Below are 6,136 nucleotides of genomic sequence, written 5' to 3'. Positions count from 1 at the left end.
ACAACATAACCTAATACCTCTGTGTCAGGTCAGCCATATTCTTCCCCATATGTTATGAGGCTGACGAAAAAATCTTGAAAGCCTTGAATGCCTTGAAGCCTCGAAGCCTTGAAACGCAGTATCCTTAAGTTTTCGAGGTCAAAAAATGCAAATTTAAGATCATAACTGTCAAAAACAAAATGACCACCAAAATTGGCGGACCAAATTTGGAACAACTGGTGTTATGCTCATGAAAAGTAGTCCTGAGGGGGCTTTCGAGCACAGATACTTCGAATTTAAGGTCAAAATTGTCAAAAATGAAAGGAGCTTGGGCCCTTACTGCGCCTAATCAATATGCGCTTACATTTAGCTTGCAAACGTGCTGAAAGCGGCAGTATCAGGTAGGAGCAGCCAATTTTCGATTTGTTACATCATTTCAATAGTATAAATAATTCAATGGCATAATAACCTTTTAGTTTGCTACAAAATTCTTAATTATGGCCAGCTTTTCCAGCTGCTCTGATCACTGTGTGGATTGTCAACGGGAAATCTTTTGATTCAACATCTCATAAACTCATTATCTGTGAGCTGGAAGGATTAAAGGTTTATCCACACATAGTGAGATGCATAGAGAAAATGCTGCTCCTTTGAAAAACGAAATGTATCATCTCATTAAAAAATTGTCGCGGGCATTAAACAGATTTACCATTCAGATAGGTTACTCTTAGAGCGACCACCTGATCTATGTTTCTAGTGCAGATTATCTTGAACGTGCTTTAAATATTGTCAAGGGATATACAGGAGAGATTTGATGGACTCTTGATTGTACAAGTGTGCCAAGATTAATCTGAAGAGAGGATTGATTACTGATACTCTCGGGGACCATGAGTATGATGATATAAATGTACGTAAAAACATATTGACACGACAGAGACTAATACGCACCTAAACGTACTCCAATGCCGCATTTAGGACAGGTAGCATCAGTGAAAGTTTTTTTTCCAAGCCAATACAAGCCTTTTATACGACGGATTTGGTCTTCAAAATTGCCATCGTTGAATAAGGTATCTGCGACTGACTGGCTTGCCGTCCTGGTTCACGGGACAGATGGCCCGAATTTTATTCCATGTAAATAAACGGGAGGTTACAAAAAATCCAGGAACTTCTTGTGAGCGATTTTTTCTCAGAAGCGCACGTGACACAAAAGAAACCATAAATTTATTTATTTAGCCGTCAGCAATTGAAGATTTATATTGAAAAAAACTATTTATGGTCTGTCGGTGGCTCCTGGGTCTTATGCGCCATCTTCTTTTTATATGATAGAGCTGGTGAGTGCGAAAACAAGAAACCAACAAGTCGGACGGATTATTTGCAAGACCAGGTGTTTCGAAAATAAATAATGATACTGTTTATTTTTGAGTTACCCAGAATTTGATTATAATAGGAATTAAACACGTGGTCATGGCAGCCATTGATGTTCCAATTATGAACAAAAATATTTTTTACAAAGTTGAAAATAAAAGATGAAAACTGTGGAAAATTAAATGCTCATACGGCAAAATATCACATGCCCTTAACTTTGAACACATCCCGGACCAACATAAGTGGAGTAATTTGCGTCAAGCCAAAACAAAATAAACAACAATTCGGATTACTGACAAAAGGTAGAGGAGAAACCGGTACCTGTGCTATTTTAGGATTCTTCAATAGATCCTGAGTGAATTTTTGAAATACGAAAATCTTTTATTTAGTACATTTTACTTAATTTTCGTCTTTGAGCTAATCTGTTTACTTATTTTTTTTAGACATAGCCGGAGTGTGGTAACAATTCGCATCGGTTGCTCCATGTTCGAAAATAAATGCCAGAGTCGCTCAAAACGTGCGACTAATTACACAACCTACAGGTTCAAACGGTTGTTAAAGAATTCGGAAGGTATTGACAAGTGATTAGAGCAGGCCGGAGAATCGGTGCATCCAGAATTCTGAAGGTTTTGGCAAAAACATGAAATCAATTTAATTAGTGATCCTGCTTATTCTGAGAAACTGAAAGCTGCAACTTCTTAAATTTCATCGTTTCACATCTACAAAATCTGTTCTGAACTAGTTCTATTTTACGCAAATAATTTGATAAGATGTCTATTGCGTTATTTAAGAAATATTCTGTTTTAGTTTATGAGAGACACTAAATGACACATTATTTGCAAGAAATATTTGCTGCCAATCACAAAGTTTGATTATGTAAAGGTAAATTTTTAACATACATTTTAGATTAATCATGAAAAAATTGCAAAAAGGAGTAGAATCTTTCATTTCAGTTTCAATACTTTATCAAGAATGGTGCCGAAGCATATACTTGGGATCAATTTCTTGATCATATTAAATTAAATCGGTCAAAAAATCGAACTCAAATATATGAAGATTTTATTAGGCTTAAGGCCATGTGACGAGAGGGTCACGTGACCAAACCTAGTCTTCGATTTTTCTTTTCCAACTTACGTCTAAACGAAATGAGGTATCGCTCTGAAAGTTTGGGAAATGAGAGAGGAGGTAATAAAGTCCATGTCTCTGCTTTGTTCCGGTGGAAATTTTGAGAACAAAATTTTTTTTAAGAACATACCAGTGGAAGTTTTCTTTTCCAACTTACGTCCACACGGAATGAGATATAGTGTTAAAAATTTGGCACGATAAATAGAAGGCATGCAAGAATTTGTCTCTGGTCCTAAATAATTAGAATAGTGAAAAAAGTTTTTTTTTAAATTTCTATTTTGGACAAATACCGACCGTGTTATCGTCAAACCCTGCAAGCAATTTGCAATGTTGTCAATGGGCTGGTTATGAGGTTTATATTTATCAAAGTGGGACAAAACAACCAAAATCGCTCACGAACATTATGCACCAATAATGCAAAAACTAATGTTTGCACTTGAAATGCAAATAAACATATTTGGTCTGACATACGTATCAGTCTGGTATCAGCTGTGTCAAAGCAGCTCTGTCGCAGCGAGTAGACAATTTCAAAATTCTAAGGGTCTGTGGGTAAAACGGATTTCATGATTACCGTCAGAGAAAGTTAGAATTCAAACTTCTGCTGTAAAATCTAACTGTGTCCGTCGATAATCATTATTTGCATAAATAAACTTTTTTCTTCCACCAACTCTTTGCAAGTCCACAAAAGATCCTTTAATATTTATTAAAATTTCTCGAGAAAAATTTCCGCGTTATTTAAACTTTTATTTTTCAATATGGGGGAAAAAATATAGATCTTAGGGCTGACATGATCAGCTGTTACACTCATTACATGGCCTTAATTAGATTAAAATATAAATAATGTGACGAAATGATTTTTAGTGTCGCCCGCACCAGTCTTGAAGATAAATTCAATGTTTATGTATAACTTATTGTGATATCAGTTTTGACGAATTTAGTATTCACGTTTTTTTATTTGGCTGATAAAATGTTAATGTCTCAGAATAAGAAGCTTAATTGTAATAGATAAGATAAAAGCTGTAGGATATATTGTGCAATCTAATAAACCACCAGAATTATTATTACTGACACTGATAAACAAATTCTGCATTTGTTATTAGATCAGTTATTTATCTACCTTGTAAAAATGAGGATCTTTTATACTCAAGTCTTCACATTAGAAATCATCATCAACTTTATTCGTAAATATTTACTAATATTCGTAATTGTAAGAAGAAGTCCAGAAATGTCAAGATTCAGAAAACTAGAAATAATTGAGCCTTATAGATTTGTAGTAATTTCAAAAGATTTTAAAGGATTTGAAATATTTAGGGTATTTTAAGAAATTTTTAACTGATTTCAATAACTTAGTGGCATTTTTGAGTGCATTTATTATTTTAGGGTATTTTTAAAAAATCTACAAAACATGTTTACAACCACATAAAGTTGGGTTATCATCCAATTCCATGAACTCTATCCACGTGGGTAGTTTGAAAATATTTTGGTCTATTTATTTATCTAAACTAAAAGTATGCTACCATTTTCTTATGAGTTGCTACTCTGAAGAAGATAAGGTTTATAAAGTATATCAACTTTAAAAAAACTGTTATATTTTCTTCCTTTTTTTTAGAATTAAGTTCACAGTTTGAATGCTTACCTAATGGCGATCCTATTCCTGGTGTTTCACGTGACAGATATTCGTCTTCTTCTTCTGTAAGAAATAAATTACCTGAGAAATTTTCTCCTGTCAAGTCTTCTCTTCATGTCAGGTCCAAGTCTCCTACTGGCAGGTCTATGGCTTCTCCTGACAGGCGTCCTGTCTTAAGGCGTCCTCCTCTTCTTTCCCGGACAAAGGCTCCTTCTACGAGACTTCCTTCTTCTGACGGATACGGATGTGAACTTGAAAAGCTTCCATTTATTCGGCTCAATTCCAATAAGAATCAGCATCGGATATTCCAACTTAGAAGATACACTTTTCCAGCCGATGCACCACTTAGCATGAGAATGAAAAAGCATAAATTTGGGCCTCTGCCGACTCAAGAACAAATTGTATTAACAACATCAGATGGTGACGTCTTCGCAATTTTGGAGAGCTTTAATATTCTTGCTGGTATATATTTAAGAAATCACATCGGAGTACGGGCCAAAATAAACATCGAAAGAGGCACGGTTACCCACTTGACCGAAGAAGAAACCGATGAAACTCCAGTAGGTCACAACAACTCAATCATGAAGAATTATATAGTAAATCATATAAACCCTGAGGAGAAGCACGCTCGTCTATACCATAAATTGAAAAAATGTAAAACTTAAATATTTGAAAAAGCAATTTATCATCGCTATTGTCATTATTGAAGTCCTCATTTACAGTCGTACCATCAAATAATAAAATAAATAAATAATACTTCCAACGTTCTTGAATTTTTTCCTTATTTCCATGAATTTGTATCAGAATAATAATTTTTAGTTTAATATTTGTTTAGTACAGAAAAACGAAGTTTAAATGTATAAAATAATATTTTTGTCACCACGCACAGAAGAACATGTTGTCACTATAAAAATTAGTGATGTCGTTTATTTGAAATTCATCTGAAGGTTAGAAAAGCAGATGTGAACGACATCAAACAGAAGTTTCATGGGAAGCTTAGGCACTATTATTAATGATTTCAACGTTTAATATCTATTAAATTAGTTTCAGATTTATGAACATCAATTTTTTTTAATTTTTGGTAAAGATATAGAATTTTAGATTTTTTAACTTGTAGAAGTTTTGCAGATTGAGTTTTTTATTCTCTTTTTTGAACATCTTAATTTTCGTTAATATTTTTTCAGGTCAATAATCTGAAAAGAATGTGTTTAAAAAAAACTGAAAAAGAAATTAATATTATAGAAAACCCCTTTAAAGTAGTATATCCGTATTTAATTTTCTAATTTGATGTTATTAAATTTTTATGATTCTTTGGCACAAATTTATTATTTAAGACTCTTCAACTTCTAAACTCATTACATGTTAAAACTTAAAACAAAATTATTTAGTTTAATTTTTAAAATGCAAATTTGAAATTTTTTAAAATTATTTTTTAAGATTTCTTCTTCTATTCTGTTTCTGAAAAAGTTTCTCGTTTTATATTATATATTTTCAGATTAGCCTTATGAAAACATTTTTTTAGAGTAGTCGTGATGGAAGGGGATATTAGAGATGATAATATAAGGGGAAGGAAATCTAGCGAAATTTTGCTCAGTTCCACATTCCTTACTTCTCCACTCCCATCACTTAACCTCACTTCCCACCCCCTCCTTTGCCACTATCACTATACTTCACTTCCCCTCCTCACCTTAATTTTCTCTTTCCTCTTTTCTCTCCCTCTCACTTCATCTGAATTCTCCTTATTTCGACTCCCCTCAACTTTATTCCTATGCCTGACTGTCGCTTATTTCTTCGTCCCTAACCTTGTTTTCCCACATTTTCCCCTCTTCTCATTTTCCCTTATTTTCTCTCTTTACCTCTCCTCTTACTTCTCCTTGCGTCAGTTTTGGGGCTGGCGGTGTTGCGAAACAAACTCGAGTTTGTTCGTACTAAAGAAATTAAAGCAAAATACATTTTTAACAAAATAGTTAATTCTATAAAAAAGGAAAGTTTTAAACAAATAATTCAATTATCATCAAAATACTTCAATTTTCTAGACAAAAA

This window comes from Belonocnema kinseyi, chromosome 5 (assembly GCF_010883055.1).
Source record: "Belonocnema kinseyi isolate 2016_QV_RU_SX_M_011 chromosome 5, B_treatae_v1, whole genome shotgun sequence".
NCBI classification, from domain to species: Eukaryota; Metazoa; Arthropoda; class Insecta; order Hymenoptera; family Cynipidae; genus Belonocnema; species Belonocnema kinseyi.
The sequence above is the reverse complement of the archived record's forward strand: the minus strand, read 5'-3'. Positions refer to the sequence as shown.